General features: G+C 39.8%; 1 protein-coding gene across 1 annotated transcript in view; it reads left to right on the plus strand.

Moving 5' to 3' along the window:
* Positions 1–1,109: 1,109 nt before the first annotated feature.
* Positions 1,110–14,701, plus strand: part of LOC124162026 (serine/threonine-protein kinase MARK2-like) — a 102,911-nt gene continuing 89,319 nt past the window's right edge. The window contains exon 1 of the mRNA XM_046538353.1: positions 1,110–1,317. The gene's annotated coding sequence lies outside the window, so the exon portion shown is untranslated. The remainder of the gene's footprint in view (positions 1,318–14,701) is intronic.

Genomic DNA, 14,701 nt, shown 5'->3' on the forward strand with positions numbered 1-14,701 from the left:
TGCATGGCACACGCTAAGGAGAGTATGACAAAAAAGATGAAGTTACCAGAAAAGTTTCTCGGGTTTTCCACCGGTTGATGTCGTCCATGTCTCCCGACGTTTCGATCCGCGACTTGCTGATCATCCTCAGGGGATCTTCCGAAGGTCATTCGAAATCTTCTCCGGATCGAAACGTCGGGAGACATGGACGACGTCAACCGGTGGAAAACCCGAGAAACTTTTCTGCAACTGATACGCCGGGAAAACCTAAGATCATACATGAAGTTACCATTTTGCGGCACTTAATATACAGGGTGGAGAAATAATGTCGCGAAATTTCAACCCTAGATAGCTGAAGCCAGTGGGTATCAAAATTACGAATGATGTTTGGGAAAAAAAACATGAAATGATCGCGCCGAAGACCCGTATGCTATAGCTGTACCGTTGAGTATCAAACTCACCCCAACCAGCCAGTTTACACACGGAAGTTTAAACAATGGCGTATGTGTACTGCTGGCTATGTGAAATGTTGTTTGCGTGAAAAAGGAAACTAAAAACTAATGGTAGAAAATATATTAGAAATTACAAATATTTTTTTTTCGGTATTTGAATTCAATTCTCTTTTATATTTTTTATTTTTATTTTCTCCTTTTTCTTTCTCCTTTCTTTTTCTCCTTTCTTTTTCGTTCACAATAGAAATCGCTACGCAAAGATTTCTTCTTTTTCCGTTTTTACATTTCCGTAATTACAGGAAAACTAGATGTATAAATAAAATTTAATCTGGTAAATTTTCGACATCAGTAATTTTTGTACCCACTGACATCAGCTATCCAAGGTTAACATTCCACGACACAATTTATCTCCACCCTTCATAATTCAACGATTTAATGGGCCTTCAAACAGTAAAGGCATTTGGGTAGAATATTTTGTTCCATCGTTCCACACACACAGGGCTGTCACGATCACGTGACAACGCACTATCCAACCGTCCCCCTTTCTTTCTCCCCCCCCCCTCCCTCCGTCCACCATCTAAATCTGGACCTCCGCCTCAGCCGTGGGGGCGGGGAGGGAGGGGGAGGGGAACGGCACCAGACCTTACCCCACCCCTCCACCCCCGGCACGGGGAATTCCTTCGGCTGGTTTAGTGGGAGCAAGGCGAAAGAATTCGGCAGTTCAGTCCACGGTGCGTATCGCCCACGAGTGGATATACAATTTTGTCATCATCACCTAGCCGGTGATCCCGGGAGGGCTCTGACTGACAGGGGTGCCCGACAGCGGCTGGACAGCCAGCGGAGGTCCGGGAGGAGAAGGCACGACGGCGTCGCCTTGTGGGCAAAGGTGAGTCAACTCGCCGAAAGAGAAAGTGACCTCTCCGGGTGACCACCAACGTAGTTTGTGCTGATTTCCCGCAGAATACACACTGCGCAATGCCAGGGATTGTCTCCGCCGTCGAATGCAGTATTCAGACGTCTTGTTACGTGGACGACGGATGATCTTCTCTTTCACATGTGACAGTTAAGGCCAAAATTTCTGGAGGATCGAGTTTTTGTGGTGAATAGAGAGCGCTGTAGGTCCTAGTTCGCATCCCGGCGGTGGAGGAGATTTTTCAGAGGCTGCCCGACCTCTCGCTCTCTATGCGTCAGTGTTTTGTGGAGGGCACATCAAGTGCAGGACTCCGTCTGCTGGATTGGACGCTAAGCCGTGATTCCCTGAACGCCTTTTGTAAAATACAGAGTAATACCCACGCCATGTTTCTCTCCACTGTTTATTCTCCACTTTTCCCAAGCAAATGAAAAAATGGCAATCAACCACATAAATAAAATCGACCGGCATCAGGCGAATAAGGTGTAGTACATTGAAACCGGTCATTTTATTTTTTTCATGTAATATGATACTCCACCACATCGAGCCTAATGCAACTCACTCATAGTACTGTAACCCTTCGATTGGCATTCTGCATCCCACCAGTTCTCCCAAGTTAGTTCCTTCAACGCCTCTGGAAGTTCATCTTCCTTGTACCCTCCTTTAAACGTCTCGAGTACTCATCTCGATCCGCCAATTAAGTCTCAAAGTTCTCCCAAAAGTCTCAAAAACTTCATTGGCGGACCTTTCATTCAGTGTTTCCCTCCATTATATTTCTCACGTAATCATTGCGTCTATTAGCATCACCTATCGACTTTGTCCTTCTCGGACCTATGGTGCAACATAATTCCAGAGTTCTTCTCCTATTCTTCGGCACACCACGTTTCGTTACCTTTCTGTTCTCTTTATAGTCTTTATGTAATACTAGTTGTTTCGTAAATGGTATTTTAATCGATATCTAAAAATAATGCGAGAATTATCAAGGCGGCGTGACTCTAGCAACAGTTCAAACGATGAAATAGGAGAAATAGGTAGTGCCTGAAATGCCAGTGTGATCAAGTGCTTTGTAGATTATTTAAGTGCGTTTCCCACATCAGTTAACCACATACGCGATGCTGTTCATCATCTGCTTCAAATTCGCGAGTGATGCGAAGCAAAGAGATTCCTCATAAAGCGGAATAGGGTTGAGGCGTGTGAGTGCAATCTATTCCTCTCATGGCCTACTTGAGGTGAATCTATTTCGACTGAATGGTGAAAGGATGTATGCGCAAGAGATTAGAAATGGCAACAGTGATATCTGCTGGCAGCTGTTATGTGCAAATACCATCCCGTATGCACAACTACTTAGCCGTTTCTTGAATAGTAATGTGGGATACTGAACATAGCAATATTCCCAAAACTTTTTCAACACGTAACATTGAACTCTACTGGTTACCAGAAGTTATCCATCGGTTTAGACATATTTTGATGGCTGTAAAAAGACCTACCCCTAATTGACGCATATATTTTCTTTCGCGATTTCATGATTGAATTAGTTTCTGTCCGCCATGTGATCCACATCTTATCATCACCTAATCTAATCATGACACATTAAGATAATCTCTCTTGGAGGAAGAGATACTCCTGGTTTAGCCCGGATAAGTCAGAGTCAAGGAGCCGAAATCATGACACCAAGAGGAATCACACCGCTCTTGAGAGATCAAATGAAAGAAAACTTGTACTTCTGTAACTTAGAAACTGTACTTAACTCTGAGAAACTGTAACTTCATGGCATTTGATAGGTAAATAAACGGTTAATATTCCAAAGAATAATAAAAAAGCAAGGTAAATGAGTATATTTCATAACCTAGGGATGAGTAATGGAGAGGTAAAAATATGTCGGTAACGTGCAGATATAACCTACATAGAGTATGCCTCTTTTTTCATTTCCGTTTTAGCAATAGAATGATAAAAGCCTCGGAGCTATACAATTCAACACTCCAAACGAATTATCAATTCAAGAAGTGCCAAAAGTTTGTCAATTACATTTTCTTTGAGCATGAAATTTGATTAGTTCAGCATAGATCACTACATTATGGGATACTCCATAGTGCACAAATTTAAAAGAGTGAGCGTCCTCTTCGTGAATCAATAGCATATCATGAAGGTAATTTGAAAATTAGTCAGTTAGACGTCCCCTTGGTACCAATATTCCTACATGCTTGAGGCTCTCTCTTTACCCTTGAGGACCTCCGCTTGTGAATCAGTCTCCCGAGGTTGACCTGCAAATAATAGCGCCTCCTCGTCCTAAGATTAATTACACGGAGAGCGCCCATAGTGGCCGTTGAGTAAAGTATTACGAAAGTATCAGAATACACGTAAATGCGATGGTGGTTGGCGTAACATGGTGAAACTCCTTCATGATGCACAAAGGTTAAGAAAACACTTAGCTGTTTCACAAAATAAAATATATTGCGACCGGTTTCGATACAGTGTATCATCATCTGGCATGATGGTGATACGCTGTATCGAAACCGGTCGCAAAATATTTTATTTTGTGAAACAGCTAAGTGTTTTCTTAACCTTTGTGCAGAATACACGTAACTTATTTATGAGGTTCGGTCGAGATTGCACAATTAAAACAGATGCTTTTCGCGGATATTTTTCCAAAAAGCTATTGCTATTATATATTACCCACGTTCTGGTGGCATAATAATGGAAAGTTTACAAGTTTCGGCGAAATATTCAAAAGCACTCTTTCTACAATTCTAAAATAATATAACCTGCACCGGAAACTGAATCCCTGTCTTAGGGCTTTTCGGGAAAAACAAGGTCCTGGAAAATGCAGCAGTCTCTGCACGATTCAACTGCTTGTTTCTCAATTCATGTCGTAACAGTGGGGTAAGATCAGGGAAAGAAAATGAAAAAATAATATGAAACTAAGAAAAAACTACGAAATCCTAGAAGCTAAGCAGATGATTTCCATCTTGGGATTGGGATCGCATTAGCAAAATGACAATGGATGACAATGACAATGAATTTTGGTTTACCGCATTTAGGGACTGGGTTCAAATCTCGTTAGCATTTTATCCAGAGGTAATGAAATCACTGCTAATGGGCTTGAAAGAGAGAAATAAAGAAAAGTCGGTAGAAACATCGGTAGGAAGGGTTCATCTTGTCACCTATCGTGAAGAGAAGGTTACAATCAGAAACGGTCTACATACTTAAATTCTACCCGCTACCTTCGCCTTTTATCCATGTGCCGGCAAAACACCTAAGGGATAAATTACACAAAACTAATCAAACGCTGCGAAAAATCCTTGGTGAATTGACGATCAAAAAGTCCACCTAAAGCAACGCACAATCTGGGGCAATGACTGGGAATCATCATTAGGCTCTAATGCCGTGACAAGAAAATAAGGAAGGTGGCTATGTTAAACATGAATTTCATAGCAGTAAATTCATTTTGGTTTCGTTGATAACTAACCTACACTAACTAAGAGAATTTTATCCATAAATAGAAATAAAATTAATTTTAACTATTATTTTTACAATGAATGTATATAGACCTTCAAACTTATTTTTCTTAGACAGTTCTGTGACTAAAAGCTGACAGTTTCTTCTTCTTGAATGTATATGTTTATTTTTTCTATTCAATTTGAATTTTTGGGCGTAATGATATCAATTTTAAGAGACATAGAAAAATCTAAGAAAAAACTGCTGAAATTTCTTATTACAACGATAATTATATCAGTTTAAAAGAGATAATAGGAAAACCAAGCAAAGAAAAAACTGTCGAAGTTTCCTGTTACGTATCCACTTGTATCAGTGTCTAAGAGATAATTATTACATCATCATGCTCGTCAATAATTATGAAGATGCAGAGATTATTTACAGGATGCAAGAATACTACATTTCGGTTAGCCTTGAGCTATGAGTCCAAAGCGTTTGAGTGTGGATCTCAAAGACTCATGGAGTAGGTTTAATTAAATCTGAAAGACGCGGGACGGATTAAGCGGGAAGGGTTCCAATCCACAATCCGAGTGAACCCATGGGAATCTTGCCAGGTGGCTTCAAACTCACATTGCAAGCAGATTAGCTGGAATTGATTGGGGTAAAAGTTTAATGTCTATTAAGCTTTCTTGCGCTGTTACTACATAGAGTTTGCGATTTGTCAAAAACTGCTACGAGCAAATAGAAAGATTATATAACTGTAACACGATTTAGGCTGTTAGCCGCTATAGATTCGGAAGCTACATGGTAGAATAGGAATAATTCAGCAATTAAGAAAAAACAATTCAGGGTGACATGAAGAATATTACCTAGGAAACGAACTCATTTCAAAGACTGACAGACGCGATACGATAATGGAGATATTTTGTCATACAGGCCGGTATAGAATTACATTTTTCTCCCGGAAAACAAAGGATTACATACAAGACCAAACCCTGGAGTTACATCTGTCATAACGCGCACATAATTTTTTAAATGTATTCTCGTTCCGGTCAATGGCTGGTGATCCAACACGCACCGCAACAGGCCTAACAAACCGACTTGCGGGGTAGTGTGCAGGGCTGATGAAATACACTAAGTCCGCTGCGAATATTGACCATGATTTGCTCTTGTGGGAATAACAAATTGTAGTTTAGCCTGTATGAGACGCATATAAGTTAATTGGAAACTTGAGAAACAAATATAAAAATAAATCTATCGATGAAAGGTTAACCATGCGACATAGGGTACTCTGACATTCAAGCGTACCTTTAAAATCATCTATGCCCCATTGTTTCTTCTCTTCGTAAGGATTTATCTATTCTGATTCATTCAGTGCGTCCTTTGTTCAAAAAAAATGTATAACCCAATAAGCTGTGAATCCTGGGTCTACCTATTCCTGCCAAGGACGTAGCCCGTAATGTTTATGGGAGGTCATTTCGAGGGGGAGAACTCGACGTTTACGATGGTATCATCTAATTATTTTGAAGAGGGATTGAACCAATCGAAATGTTCAATTGGTGAATACAGGGCTTGGCCTTGTACCAGGCCAGACATTACACTTGATCATGTTCGAGTTCATGTACGATTGAATGAATGCATTGCGTTCAAGGTCCGAGTCTTTATAAACGGACCTTGAACGAATGCGTGAACCAAATTAGTACAAGTTCTATTTTATGTTGCTGCATTAGTGCAATTTGGATGGTTGTACGAAAAAATTAATTGATTAGAGCGTTCACGCATTCACATATTAATTGGAAAAGTGATAATTTATGCACAGTGTAAACACGCCTTTCTACATAGGGCGTGGGTGGCGAATCTGTGGCACGTGTGACCTAAGCGGCAATTATTAGAGCTGGGAGGTCACTAAGGGCAATGGACTGGGTTGGTACGCAATTCGAACGAGAATATTCTCTTATTTCATAAACGTTGGCACCTCGACCCCCGACATGGGGCATTCAATTCTGACTCGGAAATCCGGCGGCAGGTGGCAGCAGGGGAGAGCGGCGGATAATCGCGGAAATAGTTTTGCGGCGGCATCCAGAGTAGGGAGTGGGAGACAAAAGGAAGCGGCCAAAGGCGCCCACGCGGGTGCGGAGCCGGCGGCTGTTATATCCTCCACGCCCGCGAAAATGGACTAAACGAAGAAAGGACGAATGTTGGGTATAATACTAGGATCAAGTGAGAAGATGAAAAGCTTCGAATCGAGGGGAGTGATTGAGAAAATTGTTACCGAATTAGTCGTATAAATCATATTTAATGTAATTCTTACCTTTAATTCCTACATTTTGGGCAATTTTTACTTGGATCATATAGTTTAAGGTCATTTTTAATCGTGACAGGTAAATTTCAGGTGATTCTTACTCATGATCGTTAAATTTCACGTGATTTTGACTTGTAATCGCTACTATTTAAAATAATACATATTTTTTGCAATCTGGGTACCTATTGTTTTTTAATACCAATATTCACATTCCATATACTATTGCACAAACGCAAAGATCTAAAAACGTGCCAAAAGCGTCCTGAGAACGAGTTAGGTCATTATCTAACCCACGGATATGACAAGGAATTACGGGCAAATTTTATTAATTACCAATCAATTTTAAATACAGTGTATTAAAAATTATATTGAAAAACACAGTGATTTACACCAGAGAAAAATCCCCACAGCCAATACTTGGATTCACTGACAGGCACGCGACAAATCGTCATAGCTTTGAAGGAAGTTGAATACGGACCTCTTTTCTATCTTTATTTTCATATCTTCTCTAAAATGCCACCTGAACTATTCCTTACTCTCTATCCCACAATCCCCCTTCTTGCGTTTAAACATTTTGTTTCTTGTTTTTATTATTTTATTTATTTATTATATTCTCCTTAAGCTGTTTTTTATTCAGCCAATATCGTATCACAGGCACTTATAGTGCTTGACTTAACGAGACGATTACACATGAATTAGAAAGCAAAAGAATTAGTGATACGTTATAGAATATTCCTCCCATTACATGAAAAACATGTACTGAATTAGCTTATATTACCTTGCTGGTTATGATAACTACAAAGAGAGTAAAAGAGTGATTTTTTATTTTAAAGATGAGAATCAGACGAAAATCAGCTCTTATTCCACTATACACATGGTCAGTCAAGATTATTACGCTAACGAGATAATGAATTAGCTATAAAGTAAATATATATCCAATGAATTGAATACTGATGAAGAAAGAGATATATCAGTATTTTATTGAAATTTATTCATAAGAATTTGATTAGCAAACGGTGGTGTTAGGAGGAGACGACGGACAGCATAGATCATTGTGCCATTGAGAAGACTAGGGAAGAAAGAGTAGAGAGAAGCCCAGCGTCAGCATTTATGTGCTTTCTGTGTGCCAAAGAAACCACAACTCAACGTCCGATGAAAAGAGTGCTATACTTGAATTGTCCTCCACAAAGTACCCAAGAAAAGAGCGGGTTACAAAGGAAAAAGTTGCTATTTCTGCCACCTACCTCCCGGAATTCGTACCCGGATCCACAGGATGGGACGCCAATACTCTAGTATAGTCATCACACCAACCTTTCTCATGTTCCTCCTCGTGCCTTACGCAATAACTCTGCTTCATATCCCCAGACTTCGTCTTTCCATCTCTCAACGCCATCTTTTCTACCAAATCCCCTTCTTGTTCAACTCCCTGGCTTCGAAATTATCCTTCCCTGAACATCTTTTCCTCTAACACTGTCTTCAAATCCTCCCTAAAATGCCATTAGAACAATTCACCATTCTCTAACCAATAATCCCCCTTCTTACGTTCAAACATTTTGTTCCTTTTTTATTTGTTTATTTATTTTATTCCATATTATTTATTTGTTTATTTATTTTATTCCATTTAAGCTGCTAATTGTTTGATTATAGATTCAAAAATAAAGTTTTTTATACTCCACACAGCAAGTATTATAAACTCTAGGGGGTTTTGATCTTTTCAGATCATGAGAGTGTTTAATATATACTGTGTAGAATATAATGCAGTTTATTTTTGAATCTATTCTCCATTATTGTATATAATATTCAAAATTCTATATCTATTCATCAATTCCACGAAGTGAACACGCGAACCATTAATTTGATACTATTTATTTATTGAGGTCACCTAATGTAAAAGTCTTTTTGCCGCTTTTGGTGGTGAAATAAATACACCTGATCCCAATGCTGACAGGATCCATTTCCTATGGAAGCACGGAAGTTAGGGCTTACATATCGGCCTCGGTTTTTGGTTATGCACGCTCCTATATACATTTCCTAAGAGGCTATAACTTTTGATAACTAAGAATTATTAGCCATGATCTGCGAAGACCATGGAGAGGTTATCAACCTTACTCATCCCTAGAAAAGGACACTAAAACAATATGAAAACTCTTAAGGCCACAAGAGCCATGGAATAAGCAGAAGAGCCATAAAGACAGCTCCTATCACGTGACTTCTGCTTTTCTTGGCCTGGGCTACTCTTCCTCTGCACACAAATCCTCTCGAAGGCAAGGAATTCGAAAACAAACAATGGATACCAAGGCGTAAAAATGCGCCATGATGGGGTTCCATTGGCGAGGACGCTATTGTCTTACAACTGCACGTGGTGATTCGGATGCCAATGAGCACTGTTTACCCATAGCAATTAAGAGAGCAGCAGATGCAGCTTCTTAGTTTGTCTTAGATTGTTTAATTAATATAATATTATACAAATCATTCACACAAAATCTATGTTGGAAAAAGAATCATAAATAGTTCAGCCGTTTCATGGAGCTTCGACTATATGTAGTGAAAATTTACTCTGACAACGCTTCGGAAATTACGTTCTTCTTTTTAACTTTAAATAAAATCGTTCAGCGTTAATAATATCTATCATCAGTGCGTTTTCCCTGCACTTTAATTTAGTATACGTTTCTCTATCACTCTTTTGCATTAGTTTTCAACATTGTATAGGAATTATTCCCAATCGTTATACACCTTGAATTGATCAGTGGTAAATTCATTGATATAATTCTAAATCAGTGATTTCGTCGATACAAAAGCTCAATCGGTAATTTATTGATCAGGAACTCACACTCCACATTATGAAGGGACTAGTTTCTGTCAAAAACGATTTTTTTGCTGTTTTATTCGTATCGACCTCTAGATGTCAATGTCACATCCGTTATATCCAATCTCACATCCATTACATCTAGTTAAGGTCATAGGCAATTGAAACCTCATATTTCACCAGCGTTTCGGTAATGCTAACACCATCAGAGCTTGGTAATTCTTAATACGGTATTGCATCAGAAATCTTTTGAACCAGAAAAAAAATCTGATACTCATTTCGGCAAAAAAATTAATCCTGAGTTCGCAAGAGTGAGAATCGGAAATCAGACTGAGGCCTCTATCTTTTCAATTTGCGTGATTGTGTTGGTCAATGCTCACCACTGCGTAAAGGCTTTGACAGAATTGATCTGACTAGAATCGATAGGCGTTCCTCAAAGACAGCAATGCCACTTGAACGGTTGTGAACTGCAGACGGGTGTACCGTGGACCTCCACACGAGATGGCGAACGGAGGAATATACAATTTCTCAAGACGGCAAATGCTTCCATCTGTGCCGATGACATCTGCTACCGAATTGGAGGGAAGATAAGTCTTCCCTTTTCCCGTTCGCTTCAAAATACCTCGAGATCTCCGAACGGAATGGGGGAACGATATACGTTCTTGGATGGGGTCCCAAAGAGCGGGCTATGAACGAAAGGGACTGCAGCTGGGGAGAGGGGGAAAAGCCGCCCCTTACTGATTCAATAATATTCCCCCCACTCCAACCCACGAGGAAAAGGGGTTCCCTCGGCGCTGGGGAAGGCTAACGTGTAGTCGAATGGTTCTGTACCGAAAATATCAACACTCACTACGATGGCTAAGTTCTAACAACACGTATCTCAAAATTTGGCCGGTTTGAGACAGATATCTTAAACAAAGTGTACTGACATTTAAAAAACAAAATTCAAGCAAAAAACAACTCTTTGTTTGAAAATGTATGCTTCCTTTCAGTTTCATGAATTTTTGGTTTTTAATTTCAGTGTACAATTAAAAATATAATTCGTTTCTTTTGCTCTCCTGAAAAGTTGCTATTTTTGAAATACGTGTCGTAAGAACTTAGCCATCGACTACGCGTTATATAATAAGAAATCCGTTGCGACATCTCAATGCATTCGGTTACTCGGATACGACTATCAGGTAAAAGTAGATGATAAAACACATTCCCAGTACATCGAATGATAATCAATTAATATCCGTATTTTGGCTACACTTTTTATACATTTAAGCTCATAAAGGAGGGTTGTATACCTCTCGGATACTATGCAGATATTTGCTCATTAACTTCTAATGTGATTTCTTTCATTTGTGAGGTGCAACCTTATGGTACGACAGATTTTTAGAGAGCAGATCCCTCAACGGTCTCACGATTCCTTTTGGAGTCTAGAAATACCATAACAAAATATTCAGGAGTGCGTGGTGCAGAGATATTCAAGGAATAAAGACTGAAAGGAATATTTAATATTGCGTGAAATCAGCAGTGATATTTACGCCCTCTACGCAACATTTTTTTATTCCTTTTAGGAGAAGTAAAAGAGTATTATAATACATTAAAACAGTCCTAGGACGAGTTTGAAATTTGAAGAAACTTGAGACCACGGAACGTGGTGATGGCTAATGGAACTTTTTAAAACACTGTTAAAACGTGTAAACTTTTTATCACTTGTGAGGAAATCTGTCCGACATTAAATGAGACAGCTGAGGCCTGAGAAGAAAAATGCAGTGAGACATTTACATAATACACTCGGTCTCAAAGCGCTAAATTATTTCCCTTCGCAAAATCCTTTCCCTATCGGACTTGGGGGGAGGGGATTTTCTTCCTTATTCCCGAAATTTGCCCGAAACACTAGAGTTGAAAATTTATTACGATTTAATTGACATGTAGGGATTCCCTTTTTTCGGAAATGTTACGATGGACATTCCCAGATGCACACATATTTTTAAACGGCATTAGTTGCGCCTCGCCGCACCCGTCGCGAGACAGCTGCAAGAAAATCTCCCGAACTTTAAGCGGCGGCCCGCAGACAGCCGCGGTGAAATCTACGTCGCGAAGATTCGCCCAACCCCCGGTAGAACAGGGGAGACAACGGCTCGACACCTAACGGGTGGGGAGGTCTTTAAAAAATGCTAGAACACTAGTGTAGTATTGAGTTAGGGTAGGGAGACATGAAGCTGAGGTTATTAGCGCTATTTCTCTATTAAGGTTAAAGTGGGTTTGAATGGAGAATTTTCTAACAATCACCCCGTTCTGACTCTCCTCCCATATTGAACTTCCCACTTCAAAACAAAATAAGACCAAATCCATTTCATCCTATCTGTATTTCCTCATCTCTGCTTTCCCCGCTTGCCTAATACATCCTCTTGCACGATTTTCAGCATCCCAACCCGCTAAGCACTCGCTCCATCTAAACCTTCTGTCTTGTTCTCCGCATCTCATCTAGAAGTTTCCACTCCTCGCCCACTATGCCTGCTACTTTCTAATTCACTTTTCAATACCGAATGATGGGAAAGGTAGTAAGGGACTATGATTGAATGGCTTATCTGACAGAAAGATTGTGGCAATAGACCGGTCTCGCATAAGGAACTCGAACAGGAAGATTTCTCCCCTCTACCGTCAGGTGTTCAAACATTGCATCTTCTTATGGGAATAAAAAACTAACCCGGTCCCGTAAAAGTGTTACTACTTTTACATCTGCAATTACATCTCAAATATTTCATCTTAAGCTCTTTGCTGGTTTACAAACAAGTAGAGCCGCAAGAACAGTGTCCCTATTCTTAGAGTATGGAACAATAAATTTTACCAAGAGATATGGATCTTTATTATGTGTTTTTTGGAAGAACATCGAAATCTTACAAAATAACACGTCCTTACGCACGATTTCATTTTTCGGTCGACTTTTGAACAATATATACATCTACATAATACCCTGCAAGCCGCCTAAAATGCGTGTGGCAGAGGGTGTTAGGACACCAGCCGTTTAGAGCTAAAAAAATGAAGTGCTCTAACGAAGTTGGGACTAGCGTTTATTAAAGTCCTTAATGGTTCGGGGGAAAACGAAATCCCATATCTATCCGTTCGCCAAAACATCTCTCTTAATTTATCGCTTCTATGGTACCTGGAAATATAGTGTGGCTCTCTTGAAGCATCCTTTGGAAAATACATATTTCCCTTAATACTAAACACTAAAGTATAACTTTTTAAATTTTAAATTTAAATAAATGGATTCTAATAATTTTCCTATTCATTGGGTCCTTGTGTAGTCGATACGCCTAAGCAAAGAAATTTCATCCCGTGAATCAGTTGCGATACACAGAAAATAATTAAAAGACCCTGTCATTGAATTGCATAGTCTAATGGTTTTCCATAAGATATAACGCGAAAATGAGACGGAAAAGGCAAAATAAACAGCCATTACTTAATGTTCTGACATCCGTAATTAAAAAAGTAAAACAAATCCGTTAACGCTGAAGTATTACGACCTTCAGCCTTCCAACATCTCCTCCACCTACCCACTCTATCCCGTATTGGCTTATAGTTTCTTCCCTTCGCTCACCGCATCAATAATACAAGGCTGAGACTCCGTCCAAGTTCCTTTGCGGAGGACAGTATGCGTCCCTAAAAGTGAGCATATTACTCTTCACCTACTCTCACTGAGTATCGCCCACCCTTTGTTTCGGGAAACAACACCTTGCACCTCTGAGAATAACAAACGCCTCTAGAGATAATGAGGAAGCTAGACGCAAGGTTGCGACCGGGAAATAAACAGTGAGGCATTGATTGAAGAAGTGGATCAAGGATGATCTAAAAAAATTCTCCTCTCCCCGAAGCCACGGGCGAGCCGACCGCGAAACACTGCAGGTGCCGCTCTTCCTTGATGTGAATGAGAATAGAACACGGGAAGCGCCCTTGATGCCCTCCAAAGTGAAATCTCTTGACCACGCAACTTGAGGAAGGTCAATACTTAAAGACGAATGGGTATTGCATACGCATGCTCCGACAGTATTGAGTAATTCTCCCTCTACGCACAACGGTAAATCCTGAGTCACGCGATAATTTTTTCCGCCCCTCACGAGCGATAGCTTCAATGGTGGCGTAAAACTGATCGTTTCACGACAGTAACGGATCCAGAGAGGGACTATAGCCCCTCATGGGATATCCAATTTGCTCTAGATGGCACGGTAGTTTTGTTCAGTTGTCGAATGTAGAGGAGGGGAGAGCCCCAACAACCAAAATTACTAGAACTGTACATACATGTTTGTGTTAACATAACGTGGAACATAACTAATGATAATGATAAACGAAGATATCGTATTGTCCACAATTTATTAACCGAGTACTACCGACTACACGTGTTACAATTTTTATACAATCATCCTCAGGTACTAATCGAAACTAACTTCTATTAGTACCTGAGGATGATTATATAACCATTGAAACACGTGTAGTACTCGGTTAATAAATTGTGGAAAACACAATATCCTCGTTTATCATTATCTTAAAGAGTTGTTACAAACCTCTAAACTCTCAAAATTTTCGTAATCTCCCGGACTCCCACCAATGATGGGCGGTGATAGGATACAAACCGTTGACCTCTGCGAGTATATGAAAAAATATGGTGCATTTTGTGAGAGATTTTACTGCCTGAGATCGACCCATCGTTTATTTAAGCCTTTTATTTTTCGGGAGGAAAACGAGTTCCTATACTCACACGTTTCGGCTAAATATTTTCTTATTTTGTCCTTTCTATCGGATTTGGGTATACAGAGGTTTTAAAATGATGG

Source organism: Ischnura elegans, chromosome 7 (genome assembly GCF_921293095.1).
Source record: "Ischnura elegans chromosome 7, ioIscEleg1.1, whole genome shotgun sequence".
In the NCBI taxonomy this organism is placed as follows: domain Eukaryota; kingdom Metazoa; phylum Arthropoda; class Insecta; order Odonata; family Coenagrionidae; genus Ischnura; species Ischnura elegans.